This window comes from Danio rerio, chromosome 1 (assembly GCF_049306965.1).
Source record: "Danio rerio strain Tuebingen ecotype United States chromosome 1, GRCz12tu, whole genome shotgun sequence".
NCBI lineage: Eukaryota > Metazoa > Chordata > Actinopteri > Cypriniformes > Danionidae > Danio > Danio rerio.
In genome coordinates, this window is record NC_133176.1 from 4,945,001 (window position 1) to 4,967,017 (window position 22,017).

Below are 22,017 nucleotides of genomic sequence, written 5' to 3' on the forward strand. Positions count from 1 at the left end.
ATCCATCCATCCATCCATCCATCTATCTATCTATCTATCTATCTATCTATCTATCTATCTATCTATCTATCTATCTATCTATCTATCTATCTATCTATCTATCTATTTCCATCCGTATGTTAATCCATTTGTCTATCAATATATATGTCCATTCATCTATTTCCAACTGTCCATTCATCCATCCGTCCGTCCACCGTCCATCTATTTGTCGTCAAATAATATACGTCTCAAATAATATATGAATGTTTCATGTTCTGAACTTACATTATATCTGCCTTGCCTACATGTTTAACAAAAAAAAACAAGGAAAAAAATGCATTTCTCATGTAGAGTCCGTTTCATTTCATGCTGTTCGTCACTTGTCAGTTTTTAATGGAACAGAGGCCTGTATAATAATGTTACATCATCAAAGATTGAGTCAATCTAATATTCCACTGATGGGATGACATGTTTCTCAAAATCATATGCAAATGGCATTATTATATTTGTTTATATACTAGCAGTGTATCACCGAATGTCCCGAAAGGCAAAACGAGGCTGAGCAGTGAAGTGTCTGATGCACATAACAAATCTTTATAACAAATCACATAAAAAATCAGCAAAGTCTGAATTTTTGATTACTAATTTTCAATTTCAACATACGATTCTGTCAACGGGACTGGGTATCCAAACGTAGCTTCTTTATTGACAAGAGTAGTCAGGTGGGCAATGGTCAATAACAGGAACCAACGAGTACAAAAAGAGCAATCTACAAGAGTAGTCTTTGCACAGGCAAAAAGATCGGCAAACCATGCGGCTAACACCAAGAAACAATAACCAAAGCAAGGGTGAGGAAACACGGCACGGCAAGGGAGTGTACAAAAACAAGACTCAGCAACGAGTGAGGGAAAGTGAGCAGCCTATATAGTGTAATTAGTCCTTGATCAGCTTCCAGCTGTTGTGTGTGTGTGCAATCATCAGACAAGCGGAACAGGTGTGTGTGTGTGTGTGCGTGTGAGGTGCATGATGGGATATGTCGTTTATAGAGCGACACAATTGTAGATCTGCAAGGATTAGATCACTGGAGTAGTTATTATGATGCGGCACCTGTCAAAAAGTTTGATGGATTGTAGCCCCGCCCCTAAGGCGGGACTTCCGGTCTAAGCCCCGCCCCTTTTATATAAACTTTATAGTTCCGGTAATTAGATTCTTATCGTTTTTATATAAAATAATAATTCCGGTAATTAGATTCTTATCGGTTTAATATAAAATAATAGTTCCGGTAATTAGATTTTTATCAGACTGAAATAAAATTATTATTATAATAATAATAAGGGTAATTAAATTACTGTTATTAGAATCATTATTTAATATTTTTAATTATTGGAGTAAATTATAATGTTATATTACATTAAATTATATTATACTAAATTAAGATGTATAAAACTAATATTTTATTAAATAATATTATGTATTGTATTATATTATATCATATTAAGTTATATTAAATCATTATTTTATTAACTTATATTATAATTATATCATATTATATTAGATTATTATATTATATTATTATAATATTTATATTATATTATATTATATTATATTATCATAAATATTATATTATATTATATCATTACATTATTATATTATATCATTACATTATTATATTATATTATATTATATTATATTATATTATATTATATTATATTATAATTAATAAACTATTAACATAAAAATTTCTTTATGTTCATACCGTTGTTTCCTCTGTGTGTCAGTCTGGGCCTGAGCGTGTGAGTGATGATAAGGAAAACTTTGGATAACATCCCGTCAACTGCTTGTGAAAGATAGATTTATATCAGATGTAGAATATGTATATCTGATTGTATGTGATGGGTGTCTCCCACTAAATACTATATGTTGTTAGGTGATTAGAAAGTGTGCTGATATCTATATATCCACATGCAGTCAACTGTATGCATATGTATGTGTGTGTGTGTGTGTGTGTGTGTGTATGTGTGTATGTGTGTATGTGTGTGTGTGTGTGTGTGTGTGTGTGTGCGTGTGCGCGCGCTCGAGCGAACTTGGGTCTGGCTTTGTATGTTTGAATACATGACACAGTATTTACTAAATATGTTCATTAATAGGTTATGTTGTTTTTTACATTATTACTACATTAATACATATTTAAAGACACACAAACATTTTGATGTATCTTTGTTGGACTATTAAATTTAAATTTGTTTACAATATTAATCCAGTAAATAACAAATCTTAATCTGTATTAACAATAAATTGTCACACCTTTTAAAACAACGTTATCTAAAATGTAATGATCTAAACTGTTGGTTGAAAAACACAGATGTAAATTCAAGTTGTCTTTATAATTAATGAAAACTTTTATTATGAAAAACAATTTAAAATGAAAGTTTTTCCTTTGACTAACATGTTTTCAATTTATTTACATGCATGACCTGTAATTTATGCCACACATTGTAATACAGTTAATCCAAAGCCTAATGTTTTGAGCACTGGTCATCACTGGTGTTGGTTTAAAGAATCAACATAAAATATTTACTAAAAAGGACTTATCAGTCTTTAGACATTATTGTTATTTCTGTTTCAAAAGATAAATAAAATGTAATTTTATTACAATAAATTGTAGTAATTGAATTACTAGACAACTTAGTTACTGAATTTTAAATTCAAACTTTTTTATTCATTGCAAATACTTGATCATATAAAGAGAAATATGTATATTATTCAGAATAATGGAATAACACTGATATTTATTTTAAGAAGAAAAATTGGCTCTCAGTTTATCTAAAAACAGTACAGCTCCACCCCTTAGTTAAATCTATTTAATGTTTTATAGTAAAATTTTCTAGTTTAACTACTGAATCCACCATTTACATGTTCATACAATAGTGTCCAATCTAGTAAGTTTACAAATTTGTCAAAATTAGTCATGTTTACAAGTAGTTCTTGAAAGTAGACTGATTACTTTTTTACAGGGTAAATGATGCTTTTCTTATACCAATAGACTTAATCAAGATTATTGTCACTACACACAATTTGTTGGGAGTGTTTATGTTTCTTTAAACAATGTTTTTATTGGCAAACACATTTTTAAATTATCAATCTAAAATCTACCTGAATGTTTTCCACTCTGAATATAAAAACTTTATCTGTGCATTTCACTTGGAAAAGTGATGTTTAAAACACTATTCATTAAACTTACTGCATGACTGGAGCTTTATTTTTACAAACCAATAGCATTGACCTAATTCAAGCTTTTGGTTTTGTACTGTGTAGCAGTTTTTCATCACAAAATGTAAACTTTTTTATGCTAAAAATCTGTAATTTTGTGCAACTGTGTTGTATGTTACAAAGCATAGATGTTTTAAAACTGTCAGTTTTCAAAAGTCACCTAACGTTGTTTCCATTCTTCTGGGTTTTTTTTTTAGGAACAACGATGCTTCATTTGGGGGGAAAGAAAAAAGTGATGTTTTGAAATACATTGGTTACACCAATATGGTGTAATGGTTAGAATTTCTGGGTTTCATCCAGACGGCCTGGGCTCAACTCATGATTTGGGAATATATATATATATTTTTTTAACCTAAAGTGTACCAAGTAACATTAATAACAACACTTAGCCCCAGTTATTTGTGTCATAGTTGAATGCTTTACTCAATACTGTCAACAAAGCACAATAATATCAAAGAGTAAACACATTTTATTTTAAGAATACTTTGCAGTAAACTTTATTGCATAAATACGTTTATTTTATCTATACCTTCTGATACAGAATGTTTTTGAAACATTTAATTATGTTTTTACGACCACGGGTATCTCACCAAAATATTTCACCTAATTCAAGTAAACAGTGCTGTAGTTTTTAAACACAAAATGTCTTTGCTAACTTTTTTTTGCATATGTGTTAAAAGTCTAATTTTACACAACTCTCATAGCATCTGTTACGATGCATACAGTAAAAGTCACAATATCCATTTCTACTGCCAATTATCTTTTGTTGTCTAATTCTTCACAATATTTTTTTCACGAGAACTATGAATCTACATAGGCAAGGCAAGGCAAGACAAGGCAAGTTTATTTCTATAACACATTTTATACATAGTGGCAATTCAAAGTGCTTTATATAAACAGGAACAAAAGAGACATGTTTAAGAAAAATAAAAACAAATAATAAAAAAAATATTAAAAATTATAAAAACAGATCAAATGTGTTAAAACAAGTTATAAAAGAATGAAAAGAAGAGAAAAACATAATACTGTGATCCGTCAATAGTGCGATCTGTCTACAAAACTAAATGAATGTTTGCCACTAAATCTGCATTAACATCTTTTTGCAACAGTATCTAATGTACTGTGTATTAGAAATGTTTTCTTTTGAACTGTCATGAAAGTTTGAGTTGTAAATTTTTTGGTTAGAGACAACCAACAATATAATGTATACCTTTTGTTCATTCTCTTTTTCAAATGAAAGAGAACTTATGAAATTGTACATCAATGCATCTTTAAAACTAAATTGGCGAAAATTTTAAGGTTGTCTTTCTAAACTGACTACAAAACCGTTATACTTAAGAACTGTGTGTTATTGGGTTGTCTTAAACGTTAACCAACGCTAATAAATGATCTACAGTTTATACCTTTATGCTTTAGACAAGTAACCAATCCTTGACACACTTTGCAACATTCTAATTTTCTAAATATTTAATTATACATTAGGCATAAATACAGGCTTTTAATCAGTTTTGACAATGTTATTATGATTTGTTTCACACCAACATGTTTTGCACCTAGCTCAATTTTTTACTTTTTTACAGGAAAGGCATAGACACTTGAGTTGATAAACTTTTATTTCAAGTAAATATACACTAAAATAGAGTTGTACATAATGAACAAACATGGATTGCATTACCATAATAAAGACATATTAAATAAGAAAATAAATACATATATACAGTCATACATTGAAGAAAAAACAGGGTACACTAGAACAATAAAGACATTACTGAATATTACCAAACAACAAAGAAATGCTGCTAAAAGCATTCTGTCATGTTCTAGTATGTGGCTTGTCATAACTTCCACAATCTCAGCAATATTTGTTATTTTGTTTTCTGAAACCAGTGACACACAAATATCTGTTATATATGTGGACATACATAGAACCTGCGTTACCCCCCATCTCATCACTCAATTCAGTCATCACCTCCAGAATTTTTGTATTGGTTGCACAGACAGCACCATTGCTACGAAAACACAGGTGTGTCAATTGATTTATCGCATCGGCCCATGAGTTTAGGTCCCTCTCACAACGTCCATTTCTCTCTTGAGATTTTTCACACGTTTACCATCTCCTGTACAATCATGTTTAGAATCACACGCAGAAAAAAATATGAAAATATTTTTAAGAAAAAGTTTTTTTTTTTTTTTAAACAAAGTTTGCCCCATAATCTGTGTAGATCATATAAAGTAGTACCTTAAAGATGCGGCCTGTGTCCTTAAACAGCGATAGTTCAGCCCTAATAGTTCACTGCAAACAAGACCAAAGTAGGGGCTGTGGTCCTCAAAGATAGTACCTTTTTATGTCTTTAATCTTCTTTTTACTCCTGATCAACTGGTTCTTGTAGAAAGCTTTAGGATCAGTGACTGTAGCCAGAAGCATTAGCCCTTGGTAGCTGGAAGTAATAATGGTGCGCTTTATCTACACATTCAAACAGACCCGCCTTCACTCACGGGGCGGTACTATGAACATCTGCTATGGTGTCATAAAATTAATGATAGTTGACATCTTGTCTTTTATTTAAGACATAGGTATGATGATGTAGGGATACCTATTTTAAAAATAAAAATACAGAGTCATACCGTAAATATATTCACAATGAAAGATTTTAGAGAACTAATATTATAGATTTTTTACATTTCATGCTAGTTTTAGGTTGACAAAATATAACGCTCAGCTGAAGTCATCTCAAAACTCAATGCCAAAATGGTCAATAAAATAAATTTGAATGTTTTTACCCAAATATGTACAGTCTTCAACATTATTCTGCAGTTTGAATTGTTCAATATAGTTGTTTATTTGGTTTCCTATTAAGGCTTCAAATCAGTCACATATTTAACTGAAATTTGTATCTCTCATGATAGTGTTCTTTTTCAAAGAATGATTGAAAAGAAATACGCTTACATCTACACTTACATGTTCATTTTGGAATTAAAAATTTAACAAGACCAGACACGCTATTTATTTGAGGTGAAATACACTTGTAAGAAAATACAATTACATTTATAAAATACCCCATATTCCATAACTTATTACAATGCCTTTGAGGTCAAGAAAGAGATCAAGTTTAGGAGCCATTACCCATAATTGATTATTAGATTAAAGTTATTTTAAAAAGTCAAGTTTGGTTAAAAACCTAGGCTCACTTCAATAAAACATAAGGTAATAAAAAAAATTAAGTTAGGCATTATACGTTCTGGAGATATATAAACATACACTTTACCATCAGAAATCTACGAACACCAACATTCACCAATTTAATACAAACGGTACCAAAACTGTTTACTTATGTTTGTTGCAGAGTAGCAATAAGATTATTTGTTTTATTTTTATGTTATGTGATACTAAATCTATTTTCTGACCTATAATTTTAGTGATATAATAAAGTTAAAATAAAAAAAAGCTAATAAATTTAGTTTAACATCATGTGCTTGACATTTTGATAAATAGTTAAAGTTTCTAATTGTACTAATTGAATATTTACCATTTTGAAAGCTAAATATGTCAGGGTATGTAAAGCTGACGCCTCTGGCTTGTTTGGTTGTGATTTGTGGAACGTCTCCACAAAATAAAATATTAACGTGTTTTTTTATTCACTATGCTGCATCTTTGATGCAACATTGTAAAAGTGTTAGAAATATACAAAAGTACATATCATGCTGTCTTGTAAAGGCAGACAGTCATGATGGCAAAGAAATGCACTTCCTGAGACAAACATTTTGTTTTGCTGTAAATCTATAATATTTTAATTTGTCTGTCAGGATGTAAGCATACAACTTACATATAACTGACTTTTTGTACGACAATCTTTCGATGATCATGTTTACATTATATTGTGACATTTTTAGAGTGGTCTTTGAAATAGTTACAATTTCACAGATGTAAAGTCCTCGAACAATGTTCGAACAAGGTTAGCTGATTGCTGTACTTGAGTACTACTTTTGTGATTTGTACCCTACTTGAGTACAATTAAAATTAATGTTTACTTTTACTTTATTACTTTTTTAAAAACAATATTTTTTACAACTTTCAATTTTATTTATAGTCAAAAAAGTTCCTCACTCCTATCAAAACAACAAAGCTGGTTAAATTAATGTTATTTACTTTGTAATTGACATTCCTTTCAATATTCCATCAAACTGGTCAGACATGCTCTTCGATTGTTTAGAAGTCATGTCCTGTCACACCGAGCTCCACAATACACATCAACCCCAGTAAGTCTGCTATCAGTACACTTCTGTTAAGCAGTTCATAACAAAATATACATTCAGTCCATTGTCTGTGTACACATCCACATAATTTTATTTAGATGCCGCACAGAAATTAACTTAAACCTCACTTAAGTATATTTAAACTTATACAAACACAAAGGGTTTAGTCATTTGTCCTACAGTATGCTTGTTCATTGTTTTACGCGTACAATGTTATTACAGTACGTGTTCTAAGTACATTTGGTTAGTAGTTATTTTGACACCCTTTGATTAATTGGACACAATATTTTTCTACATAATGTTACAGACACATGTATTAAGACAGAGAATAAATTAGTTTGAGTCGACTTAACTGAAATGAACTGCGAACATGTCAAATCTTTATAAAAGACGGTAATCTTATAATTACACAAATTTAACTACTTACTGCAAGGAGAAAAATAATAAAATGAAAACACAAAAACATAAAAAGTATACATGCAGCTAGACAAAAGACCTGAATACTGTCAATATTTCCATGTTGACTGTGTTCTTTTTAGTATAGAGTATACTGTAAAAGTATAATTTCAAGTGTTACCGTAGTAAACATTAAGCACACAAGTAGTTAACTATAACATTTTTATTTGTACATTATGGCAACTTATAAGAATAGTAGTAGTTCAATTATACTTGTAGTAGATAAATAGTTTGTGATGGAATGATGTAATGGAATGATGGATTTATGTCTGCACTGAACCCATCCATATGAGAAATGTCGGTGCTGCATGCTCAATGCTTCAACATTTGGAGCACAGGTCTGACTTTACAGCCAATTTAGCGTTATTTTTTATTTGTGATATAGTGTCCATAGTGCTCTAGTGTCTTGAAACTTGTAAGAGTACTGCTAGTGTAGCCTTGGTTAACTAGTAGTGCACATAGCAGTTACCACTAGGGATAGTTTGTTATTGAAAACATGTTATGCAATTTGTAGTAGCCAATTTAGAAAACAACTGAAATAGCCGCTGACCACTTTTTCTCAGAATAAGTGCAGTGTTATAATAAAAATAACAAAATCTTCAAACATTATTCAAACATGTAATGAACTTAGACAGTCATATGCTCAACGTATACTTGTTGCTGATCAAATATAGCACATAAAAGTACATTAAATATCCAAGAGATTATGCTAGTACAAATGACTTACAATTAAAAATATATCAAATTTAGTATTTCAAAATATGACATTTCAAGATAGCAAGTAATTAATTACATTGAATTATACAATCTCTTTTGTCTAGCTGCATGTATACTTTTTATGTTTTTGTGTTTTCATTTTATTATTTTTCTCCTTGCAGTAAGTAGTTAAATTTGTGTAATTATAAGATTACCGTCTTTTATAAAGATTTGACATGTTCGCAGTTCATTTCAGTTAAGTCGACTCAAACTAATTTATTCTCTGTCTTAATACATGTGTCTGTAACATTATGTAGAAAAATATTGTGTCCAATTAATCAAAGGGTGTCAAAATAACTACTAACCAAATGTACTTAGAACACGTACTGTAATAACATTGTACGCGTAAAACAATGAACAAGCATACTGTAGGACAAATGACTAAACCCTTTGTGTTTGTATAAGTTTAAATATACTTAAGTGAGGTTTAAGTTAATTTCTGTGCGGCATCTAAATAAAATTATGTGGATGTGTACACAGACAATGGACTGAATGTATATTTTGTTATGAACTGCTTAACAGAAGTGTACTGATAGCAGACTTACTGGGGTTGATGTGTATTGTGGAGCTCGGTGTGACAGGACATGACTTCTAAACAATCGAAGAGCATGTCTGACCAGTTTGATGGAATATTGAAAGGAATGTCAATTACAAAGTAAATAACATTAATTTAACCAGCTTTGTTGTTTTGATAGGAGTGAGGAACTTTTTTGACTATAAATAAAATTGAAAGTTGTAAAAAATATTGTTTTTAAAAAAGTAATAAAGTAAAAGTAAACATTAATTTTAATTGTACTCAAGTAGGGTACAAATCACAAAAGTAGTACTCAAGTACAGCAATCAGCTAACCTTGTTCGAACATTGTTCGAGGACTTTACATCTGTGAAATTGTAACTATTTCAAAGACCACTCTAAAAATGTCACAATATAATGTAAACATGATCATCGAAAGATTGTCGTACAAAAAGTCAGTTATATGTAAGTTGTATGCTTACATCCTGACAGACAAATTAAAATATTATAGATTTACAGCAAAACAAAATGTTTGTCTCAGGAAGTGCATTTCTTTGCCATCATGACTGTCTGCCTTTACAAGACAGCATGATATGTACTTTTGTATATTTCTAACACTTTTACAATGTTGCATCAAAGATGCAGCATAGTGAATAAAAAAACACGTTAATATTTTATTTTGTGGAGACGTTCCACAAATCACAACCAAACAAGCCAGAGGCGTCAGCTTTACATACCCTGACATATTTAGCTTTCAAAATGGTAAATATTCAATTAGTACAATTAGAAACTTTAACTATTTATCAAAATGTCAAGCACATGATGTTAAACTAAATTTATTAGCTTTTTTTTATTTTAACTTTATTATATCACTAAAATTATAGGTCAGAAAATAGATTTAGTATCACATAACATAAAAATAAAACAAATAATCTTATTGCTACTCTGCAACAAACATAAGTAAACAGTTTTGGTACCGTTTGTATTAAATTGGTGAATGTTGGTGTTCGTAGATTTCTGATGGTAAAGTGTATGTTTATATATCTCCAGAACGTATAATGCCTAACTTAATTTTTTTTATTACCTTATGTTTTATTGAAGTGAGCCTAGGTTTTTAACCAAACTTGACTTTTTAAAATAACTTTAATCTAATAATCAATTATGGGTAATGGCTCCTAAACTTGATCTCTTTCTTGACCTCAAAGGCATTGTAATAAGTTATGGAATATGGGGTATTTTATAAATGTAATTGTATTTTCTTACAAGTGTATTTCACCTCAAATAAATAGCGTGTCTGGTCTTGTTAAATTTTTAATTCCAAAATGAACATGTAAGTGTAGATGTAAGCGTATTTCTTTTCAATCATTCTTTGAAAAAGAACACTATCATGAGAGATACAAATTTCAGTTAAATATGTGACTGATTTGAAGCCTTAATAGGAAACCAAATAAACAACTATATTGAACAATTCAAACTGCAGAATAATGTTGAAGACTGTACATATTTGGGTAAAAACATTCAAATTTATTTTATTGACCATTTTGGCATTGAGTTTTGAGATGACTTCAGCTGAGCGTTATATTTTGTCAACCTAAAACTAGCATGAAATGTAAAAAATCTATAATATTAGTTCTCTAAAATCTTTCATTGTGAATATATTTACGGTATGACTCTGTATTTTTATTTTTAAAATAGGTATCCCTACATCATCATACCTATGTCTTAAATAAAAGACAAGATGTCAACTATCATTAATTTTATGACACCATAGCAGATGTTCATAGTACCGCCCCGTGAGTGAAGGCGGGTCTGTTTGAATGTGTAGATAAAGCGCACCATTATTACTTCCAGCTACCAAGGGCTAATGCTTCTGGCTACAGTCACTGATCCTAAAGCTTTCTACAAGAACCAGTTGATCAGGAGTAAAAAGAAGATTAAAGACATAAAAAGGTACTATCTTTGAGGACCACAGCCCCTACTTTGGTCTTGTTTGCAGTGAACTATTAGGGCTGAACTATCGCTGTTTAAGGACACAGGCCGCATCTTTAAGGTACTACTTTATATGATCTACACAGATTATGGGGCAAACTTTGTTTAAAAAAAAAAAAAAACTTTTTCTTAAAAATATTTTCATATTTTTTTCTGCGTGTGATTCTAAACATGATTGTACAGGAGATGGTAAACGTGTGAAAAATCTCAAGAGAGAAATGGACGTTGTGAGAGGGACCTAAACTCATGGGCCGATGCGATAAATCAATTGACACACCTGTGTTTTCGTAGCAATGGTGCTGTCTGTGCAACCAATACAAAAATTCTGGAGGTGATGACTGAATTGAGTGATGAGATGGGGGGTAACGCAGGTTCTATGTATGTCCACATATATAACAGATATTTGTGTGTCACTGGTTTCAGAAAACAAAATAACAAATATTGCTGAGATTGTGGAAGTTATGACAAGCCACATACTAGAACATGACAGAATGCTTTTAGCAGCATTTCTTTGTTGTTTGGTAATATTCAGTAATGTCTTTATTGTTCTAGTGTACCCTGTTTTTTCTTCAATGTATGACTGTATATATGTATTTATTTTCTTATTTAATATGTCTTTATTATGGTAATGCAATCCATGTTTGTTCATTATGTACAACTCTATTTTAGTGTATATTTACTTGAAATAAAAGTTTATCAACTCAAGTGTCTATGCCTTTCCTGTAAAAAAGTAAAAAATTGAGCTAGGTGCAAAACATGTTGGTGTGAAACAAATCATAATAACATTGTCAAAACTGATTAAAAGCCTGTATTTATGCCTAATGTATAATTAAATATTTAGAAAATTAGAATGTTGCAAAGTGTGTCAAGGATTGGTTACTTGTCTAAAGCATAAAGGTATAAACTGTAGATCATTTATTAGCGTTGGTTAACGTTTAAGACAACCCAATAACACACAGTTCTTAAGTATAACGGTTTTGTAGTCAGTTTAGAAAGACAACCTTAAAATTTTCGCCAATTTAGTTTTAAAGATGCATTGATGTACAATTTCATAAGTTCTCTTTCATTTGAAAAAGAGAATGAACAAAAGGTATACATTATATTGTTGGTTGTCTCTAACCAAAAAATTTACAACTCAAACTTTCATGACAGTTCAAAAGAAAACATTTCTAATACACAGTACATTAGATACTGTTGCAAAAAGATGTTAATGCAGATTTAGTGGCAAACATTCATTTAGTTTTGTAGACAGATCGCACTATTGACGGATCACAGTATTATGTTTTTCTCTTCTTTTCATTCTTTTATAACTTGTTTTAACACATTTGATCTGTTTTTATAATTTTTAATATTTTTTTTATTATTTGTTTTTATTTTTCTTAAACATGTCTCTTTTGTTCCTGTTTATATAAAGCACTTTGAATTGCCACTATGTATAAAATGTGTTATAGAAATAAACTTGCCTTGTCTTGCCTTGCCTTGCCTATGTAGATTCATAGTTCTCGTGAAAAAAATATTGTGAAGAATTAGACAACAAAAGCTTGAATTAGGTCAATGCTATTGGTTTGTAAAAATAAAGCTCCAGTCATGCAGTAAGTTTAATGAATAGTGTTTTAAACATCACTTTTCCAAGTGAAATGCACAGATAAAGTTTTTATATTCAGAGTGGAAAACATTCAGGTAGATTTTAGATTGATAATTTAAAAATGTGTTTGCCAATAAAAACATTGTTTAAAGAAACATAAACACTCCCAACAAATTGTGTGTAGTGACAATAATCTTGATTAAGTCTATTGGTATAAGAAAAGCATCATTTACCCTGTAAAAAAGTAATCAGTCTACTTTCAAGAACTACTTGTAAACATGACTAATTTTGACAAATTTGTAAACTTACTAGATTGGACACTATTGTATGAACATGTAAATGGTGGATTCAGTAGTTAAACTAGAAAATTTTACTATAAAACATTAAATAGATTTAACTAAGGGGTGGAGCTGTACTGTTTTTAGATAAACTGAGAGCCAATTTTTCTTCTTAAAATAAATATCAGTGTTATTCCATTATTCTGAATAATATACATATTTCTCTTTATATGATCAAGTATTTGCAATGAATAAAAAAGTTTGAATTTAAAATTCAGTAACTAAGTTGTCTAGTAATTCAATTACTACAATTTATTGTAATAAAATTACATTTTATTTATCTTTTGAAACAGAAATAACAATAATGTCTAAAGACTGATAAGTCCTTTTTAGTAAATATTTTATGTTGATTCTTTAAACCAACACCAGTGATGACCAGTGCTCAAAACATTAGGCTTTGGATTAACTGTATTACAATGTGTGGCATAAATTACAGGTCATGCATGTAAATAAATTGAAAACATGTTAGTCAAAGGAAAAACTTTCATTTTAAATTGTTTTTCATAATAAAAGTTTTCATTAATTATAAAGACAACTTGAATTTACATCTGTGTTTTTCAACCAACAGTTTAGATCATTACATTTTAGATAACGTTGTTTTAAAAGGTGTGACAATTTATTGTTAATACAGATTAAGATTTGTTATTTACTGGATTAATATTGTAAACAAATTTAAATTTAATAGTCCAACAAAGATACATCAAAATGTTTGTGTGTCTTTAAATATGTATTAATGTAGTAATAATGTAAAAAACAACATAACCTATTAATGAACATATTTAGTAAATACTGTGTCATGTATTCAAACATACAAAGCCAGACCCAAGTTCGCTCGAGCGCGCGCACACGCACACACACACACACACACACACACACACATACACACATACACACATACACACACACACACACACACACACACATACATATGCATACAGTTGACTGCATGTGGATATATAGATATCAGCACACTTTCTAATCACCTAACAACATATAGTATTTAGTGGGAGACACCCATCACATACAATCAGATATACATATTCTACATCTGATATAAATCTATCTTTCACAAGCAGTTGACGGGATGTTATCCAAAGTTTTCCTTATCATCACTCACACGCTCAGGCCCAGACTGACACACAGAGGAAACAACGGTATGAACATAAAGAAATTTTTATGTTAATAGTTTATTAATTATAATATAATATAATATAATATAATATAATATAATATAATATAATATAATATAATATAATATAATATAATAATGTAATGATATAATATAATAATGTAATGATATAATATAATATAATATTTATGATAATATAATATAATATAATATAATATAAATATTATAATAATATAATATAATAATCTAATATAATATGATATAATTATAATATAAGTTAATAAAATAATGATTTAATATAACTTAATATGATATAATATAATACAATACATAATATTATTTAATAAAATATTAGTTTTATACATCTTAATTTAGTATAATATAATTTAATGTAATATAACATTATAATTTACTCCAATAATTAAAAATATTAAATAATGATTCTAATAACAGTAATTTAATTACCCTTATTATTATTATAATAATAATTTTATTTCAGTCTGATAAAAATCTAATTACCGGAACTATTATTTTATATTAAACCGATAAGAATCTAATTACCGGAATTATTATTTTATATAAAAACGATAAGAATCTAATTACCGGAACTATAAAGTTTATATAAAAGGGGCGGGGCTTAGACCGGAAGTCCCGCCTTAGGGGCGGGGCTACAATCCATCAAACTTTTTGACAGGTGCCGCATCATAATAACTACTCACTGGTGATTGTGACAGTATTGCTAAGTACTTATTTCTGGCAAATGTAAGCGTGATGTTATCATTAATTAATTTATTAATCAATTACTTGATTCATTATTTCATCCATTTATTTGTTTATTTAATTATTTATTTATTTATCCCTAATCTCAAATATTTGTATGTTGTATTCATTAATTGTCAAATTTTAGCAAAGCACATTGATGGAAAGCTTACATGTCAAAAACAAGACTCAGCAACGAGTGAGGGAAAGTGAGCAGCCTATATAGTGTAATGAGTCTTTGATCAGCTTCCAGCTGTTGTGTGTGTGTGTAATCATCAGAAAAGCGGAACATGTGTGTGTGTATGCGTGTGAGGTGCATGATGGGATGTGTAGTTTATAGAGCGATACAATGATATGTAGTTTATAGAGCGACACAATTGTATGTATATATATATATATATATATCCATCCCCAATATTAATGAACAAAATGAAGAGTAAATCTAGAAAATCCTTATTTTCTTCACTGTCACATTGCAAACTTCTTGTTCCATAGAAATAACGTCAAGCACATTACCACCTCATTGTTCACCGTTTTGACTATTTGTTTTTCATTCGTTTTAACTGCTCCATTTCTGTTTGTTGCTGCCTTTGTGTTACGCATCAAGTGCTAACTACTTTTCGTGATGTGATTTTGTGAGTCACCGTCATTGTGTTTAGTGTGTGGAACGGAAATGGCCATGTATGCTCAGCTTTAGCTCAGTGCTGTCTGTTTTTAGAGATATTCTTCCTCTGCAGGAATATATCCTATTTATACAGGGCCTTAATATGAGAGCAAAAAGCAATAAATAAGCACCTGAACATACCAACACCAGTGTACGCACCAATGCCACTGCACAACATGCAGTTTATTTGCACATCACACAACAGTTTACTTGTTCAGCGAGTTGTGGAGAGTTGCTTTGTGGTTTTGGTAAAGAGGATATATTATGTCCCTTTTTTAAAAAGATTTCAAATAAATCTCTGGGTCCACATGCATGTGCCTGTTTAGTTTCAGCTCAAAACATCCCAAATACTTTTTTTATAGCTTGTCTAATTGAGGTTGAGAAAAAACACAACCTTTTTATGTTTGTGTTCCTTTTAATGCAAATGAGCTGCTGCTTCAGCAAAATGAAACAAAACAAAACAAAAAAGAACAGAAATGAAAGGAAACATAAACAAAACAGAAACCAACCAAAGCAAAACAAACAAAACAAAACAACAATTAAAAAAAAACATCAACTACTACATTGATGTTAAAACAACATTGAATTTAACAACACATAAAAAAAAAAACATTACTGTCCTGTAATCAATTGTTGACGTGTCTTTTTGACACCAATGTTAGATGTTGTGGAAATTTAAAAAAATAAAAATAAAATTATATATATATATATATATATATATATATATATATATATATATATATATATATATATATATATATATATATATAATCTAGTTTCAAATTAACAGTGATATTTATATAACTAAAAACTTATATTCTTTATTTTTATGATTATATAGTTTTATTCGAAACCGTGGTGTAAAAGACATGAAACCTTTTGCTTCCTAAACACTGGCTCAGCCAAAGTGATGCAAATGCTACGGTGCAGGGTCTCAACGATTGTGCCTTAGTCTATGTGGATCCATTGAAGTCGAAGAACTGCTTTTTTTGAAAAACTTGTGTGGGCAGTGGCTGGGCAGGTTGTCCTCATCCACCACCAGTGTGCAGCATCCACCTGAAGCTGCGACGGGAGCCCCATTGCACTAGCCAGACCGCACAACACACATCAGCTGATTGATAAACTAATAACGCAAATTATGATAGGCCACAATGGACAAATTTGCCCTGGATGCCAGGGTTAAACCCATACTGGGATATCCTGGGCTTTTTAATGACAGAGAGTCAGGACCTTGGTTTATCATTTCATACGAAAGACAGTGAGCAGTATGAAGTCACCATCAATATACTGGGGCATTACGACCCACACAGATTGAGCACCCCCTGCTGGTCTCACTAACACCACTTCCGGCAACCAAGCTTTCCCATGTGGTATCCCATCCAGGTACTGGCCTTGCTTAGCTTCAGTGGGTGACCATGTGAGATATGCAGAGATCTAGCTGCCGGATAATTCACACTTCACTAGACAACATAAATAAAATAATAATAATAATAATAATATATATATATATATATATATATATATATATATATATATATATATATATATATATATATATATATATATATATATATATATATATACATGTGGCGAGGGAGCGTGGCCGAGAGCCGTGGGAACGGAGTGAGGCCACCGTGTAAGTGGATGCACCTGAGGTGCGCACCTGCCGCGGATCCCACGTTAGGAGCTCTGGGCAATAAAAGGAGGAACGATGGCAGAGGAAGCCGAGAGAAGACCTGGCCCGGACATATTTTACTTTTAGCTTTTGCTTTCAGTTTGACGGCAGTCTCCGTGAGGAGCTGCCGCACATTTGTTTTGGTTGAGACGGCAGTCTCCGTGAGGAGCTGCCATTCATATTATAAATAAATATTTTAAACTACGTCAGTTCTCCGCCTCCTTCTTCCCGGCGGCCAAAGGGCTTTAAACTTTATTACAGTGGTGCCGAAACCTGAGAAGAAGGAGGCGGAGAGCCGACGCAGGTTTAAATTATTTATTAATAACAGGGACGGCAGCTCCTCACAGTAACTGCTGTCAAACTGAAAGCAAAAGTTAAATATGTCTGGGCCTGGTCCTCTTTATTATTATCTTTATTGCCCAGAGCTCCTAACGTGGGATCCGCAGCAGGTGCGCACCGCATGTGTATTCACTTATGCGGTGGCCTCACTCCGTTCTTACGGCTCTCGGCCACGCCCCCTCGCCACAATATATATATATATATATATATATATATATATATATATATATATATATATATATATATATATATTATGGGGTGAATTTAAACAAATTAAGTTAAACATTACTAAATTTGTTTGTTCAAATGCATTCCACATTGTTTGCAATCACTAACTTTAAAATGTAGTAAATCCAATAAATACTTGTTTCAGTGTTTCATTACAAACATTGTTGAACTGTAGCTCAATGTTGGAGCAGTACATCGTACAATTTTTGCCCAAAATATAAAACATTTTACCAACATTCAGTGGGACTTTTTCTTCAGAGATGAATCCATTATGTGTCTCAGAGTCTACAGAGAGTCTATGGTGCATCCAACCCCAGAACATTTGTAGTGTTTTCAGGTGCAGATATTGTAAATCTCCAGCTGCTGCAGCGAGTAAACAGAAATAGCAGGCTTGCAGAGAAAATTTCACCAAAATAAAGTAACTGGCTTGTCTTTTTTCACTTTTTCTAGCTTGGTAGATGCACTGGAGAGCCAATTATAGGGCTTAAACTTGGGAAAAGTCTGATCTTCATGATATGTTTCCTTCTAAAGCATTTACAGTTGAAACTTATTCGCCCTCCTGTGAATTTATTTTTCAAATATTTCCCAAATAATGTTTAACAGAGCAAGAACTTTTCAAAGCATTTCATTTCATATATATATATATATATAGTGTTTTTCTGGAGAAAGTCTTACTGTATGTGTTTTATTTCAGCTAGAATAAAAAAAAATTTTAAATTTTTTTAAAACCATTTTAAGGTCCATATTATTAGTCCACTTATATTAAAATCCAAGGTAGTAAAAAGTATTTATATTTATCATATTCCACCCAGTCCCTCACCCAACTACTCGTTCCAAGCAGGGACGATTCCTGCATGGGAGGTGAATGCTCAAAGAAGGAGGCTATGGTAGTGAAGCCTTTTGCACTGCACTCACCAGCTGGCCTCTGTTACACACTATACTACAATATGCGGTGACTTTCTTTTAAAATAGTTGTAAGTAATACAGTAAAACACTTTAGTATGGTTCAAAAGCTTTTTACTATAATTTACTATTGTGTTTTAGTTGAATTACAGGTAAGTGGGACCAGCGCAGTGCTTTGAAACAGCAGAAATGTTTGTAATCGACGCCTAATTTCTCGCTTACTTTTATATACTAACCCAAGAGGGTATTTAAACCTTTGAATCAAAATTCGAAGCAGTCACGTGGGTAAAGGTGAAAGTGAAGCTTCGGACGTCACTGACCATGTGATTATGGCAAAATGTATGAAGCTCCAGTACACTGCTTCGAAGCCTCGGTGCACAACATCGCATCACTAATTAAAACTATTATGTTTAGAAATGTGTTAAAAAGTATTTTCTCTCTGTTAAAAAATCTTTTTAGCAAAGCTTACACTCAGTGCATCACATAGCGGTATGATACATGAATGTTCTCCACGCAGGTTTTTGCATTTCGTTATACACCCTATGAACAGCAGCTACACTAATTATTCTCTTTATTCTCTATTTCCATCCCGAGGCCCCCAGAGATTATGCAGTGCCACTGAAGCCATCCAAGACCTGTGAAGAGATAGTCCCAAGGTTTCCACATTTCTGGACCAGGCCGTAGCAGCTGCTATGGTGGTCATGGAGGAGTAGAGAGACTGACACTGATTCCTGTGAGACTCCAGGGACAGACGAGTCTTCGCTGACGTCCAGCGTTCTCCAGCCTCTGGCGCCTAGACTGCAGCTCTTCACGATACGTTTCGCCATATGAGAGATGGTCGTGCCCAACTGAGCCTGATTTCTCATGAGGTTTTTTTTTTCTTCACTTTCTCCGAAGTTTTTTTCCTTGCCGCTGACTTGCATTGTTCAGGACTTGTAGAGCTGCGCATCGATGGATTGCTCTTCAGTGTTTGGAATCTCAGCAGTGAATATTAAACCACACTGAACTGAGCTAATCTAAACTTAACTTAAAACTGAACTACACTGTTTCAATTCACCATAAACTTCTATGTGAAGTAGGGGTGTCACGATTTTTAATCGAAATCGATCGAAATTTATGCTCAATTTCGATTATCGAATCAAAAAATAGAATCGTCGATGCTGCCACGCCCCCATGTCACGTCAGCTTGGCTTGCCAAGCGGGAAAAAAACACGCTTGTTGAAGTGCTTGTTAAACTGCAGAAGCAGGAGACCCGTCGACAGAACTTAAACCCTCTCCTCTTTCAATGAAGTCGCCGGTGTGTAAACATTTAGGATTTCCAGTGAGTTATGTTGACAACGTTCGTGTTGTCGACAAAAAAAACACAGTTTTGCAAGCTCTGAGATGTACATATTACGTACGGTTCGTCCGATAGACAACACCGGCATCGCGATCCTCCGCCCACCCCCGTTGCAAATACACTCGCGAAAAGTTCACACTCAGGCCCTGTTTACACTGTCTTTGTTTTTAAATGGCATATTAGATCGACAACGATTTGACATCCACAGTGGCGTGTAGCATTTCTGAGCAGCCCTCCTTCCTCTCTACCTCTGAAAATGCACATCACGTGACCACACAGACACAGACGCACTCACAGCCATGCGCTCAAGAGAGCAGGTCCAGGCAGTCAGAGGACTGCTTCAATCTTTCACTCACTTGTACTTAGTCATTTTAGCGAACACCTCAGATACTGTTGGCTGGTTCCTGTTGGTTGTGCGTCTTTTTTACCGACGCCATTATAACGACACAGATCACTGCCTATTCACGAGTCCCGCAGAAAAAGTGATTGACAGGTGGTAATTATGTGTGTATCTTGCCTTTATTCATTTACTGTATGATTGTTTATGGGTAAAACAAAGACCATCCAGGTCTAGTAGTTTCAACGGTAGGCTACAAATAATTAATTGGTCATAATTTAATTAATTATTCATAATCGAAAATCGAATCGAGCCTTTAGAATCGAAAATGTAATCGAATCGAGGATTTGGAGGATCGTGACACCCTTAATGTGAAGCTGCTTTGACACAATCTACATTGTAAATGCGCTATACAAATAAAGGTGAATTGAATTAACAGAAATTAGCCAGAAAAACATCCAGGAGGGCTAATAATTCTGACTTCAACTGTAGCTTCTTTTACACAGCACAATAACACATTGGTTTGGCATGTAGATTGGCAGATTGGCGTGAATGAATGCATTCGATATCAATCTCTCAGCATCTTTTCCTCTTTTTCTCATTCAAGTGAGAAGTTTGGCTGTTTTGTAGAGAACTCGCGATCATGAGTCATAACATGCCTACGCAAGGAAACCAATCCACTTCCTGCTCCGCTTTCATCTCCGAGGATCCCGTCTCAATTTTGTTCCTGCCTCTGGCGCAGCGCTTTTCCTGTTCTGACTAATGGCACGTTGGATCGAGTGTAAAACATGAACGTAATGTTTCCCTGAGGTGACATCGTGAGTCTTTTTTCGCTCTCTAGCCAATGGAAGCGCAGCACGAGAAGCAAACAAGAAAAGTTTGAGTTTCATATGCATGAGAGCAATGCTCATAAACTCAGCAGGAATCAAGACGGATGTGATAGTCAGACGTAAAACTTTCAAACAGTGCTTTGATGAAACTGAAGTCTCGTGGTCAATGCTGATGTTCAGTGGCTTGCAGATTTGTATTATGGAATATGCAAGAAGAGGAAACCTGCAGGACTGCAGACACTGAAAAAAATGATTAATTGAATTTACTATTATTTTAAGGCAAGTGGTTGCAAACAATTTATATAGGCTGAATTTAAACAAGCAAATTAAGTTGAACATTATTAAATTTAATTTGTTTGTTGAAATTCAGCTCAAATAAATAGTTTCTAACCAAAACAAAATTTTAGTAAATCCAATGAATCCCTCTTTTCAGTTTACTGGAGAGTTTCTGAAATACTTAAACATTTGCATAAAAAAAAACATGTAAAATTAATTAAAATTAAGGCTGAAATAAATTATTAATTATTAATATTTAGATTTTGTGTAATGAGTAACTTGTAACCTACCGTAGCAGTTGGAAAACAACAACTACTAACTGGAAACTTCATTTATTTATTTGTTTGGTTGTACATTTTACAATAAGATTTATTTGTTACCTTTTTCAACAGCAATAT